The sequence below is a fragment of the Coturnix japonica genome, chromosome 1 (genome assembly GCF_001577835.2).
Source record: "Coturnix japonica isolate 7356 chromosome 1, Coturnix japonica 2.1, whole genome shotgun sequence".
NCBI lineage: Eukaryota > Metazoa > Chordata > Aves > Galliformes > Phasianidae > Coturnix > Coturnix japonica.
Window position 1 is genome coordinate 70,256,014 of NC_029516.1, and position 226 is coordinate 70,256,239.

The following is a 226-nucleotide window of genomic DNA, read 5'->3' on the forward strand; positions in this document are numbered from 1 at the left end:
CATCTGAGTCCAAGCACCCACTGACTAAGCAGGTCCTGCATCACGTACCACCCAACAGGTGAAGGCACGCTGTTGCGCCATGACGGCGATCTTGAACTCACTCCTCCAGAGAGCAGGCGTGAACTCCGACTCAGCTCCCTGAGGCAGCCTTGTTCCAAGTCAGCGAGCTCGTACACCTGACCTGTCACAAAGATGGACGTTCTTGTCTTCGCGATAGCATCCGTTG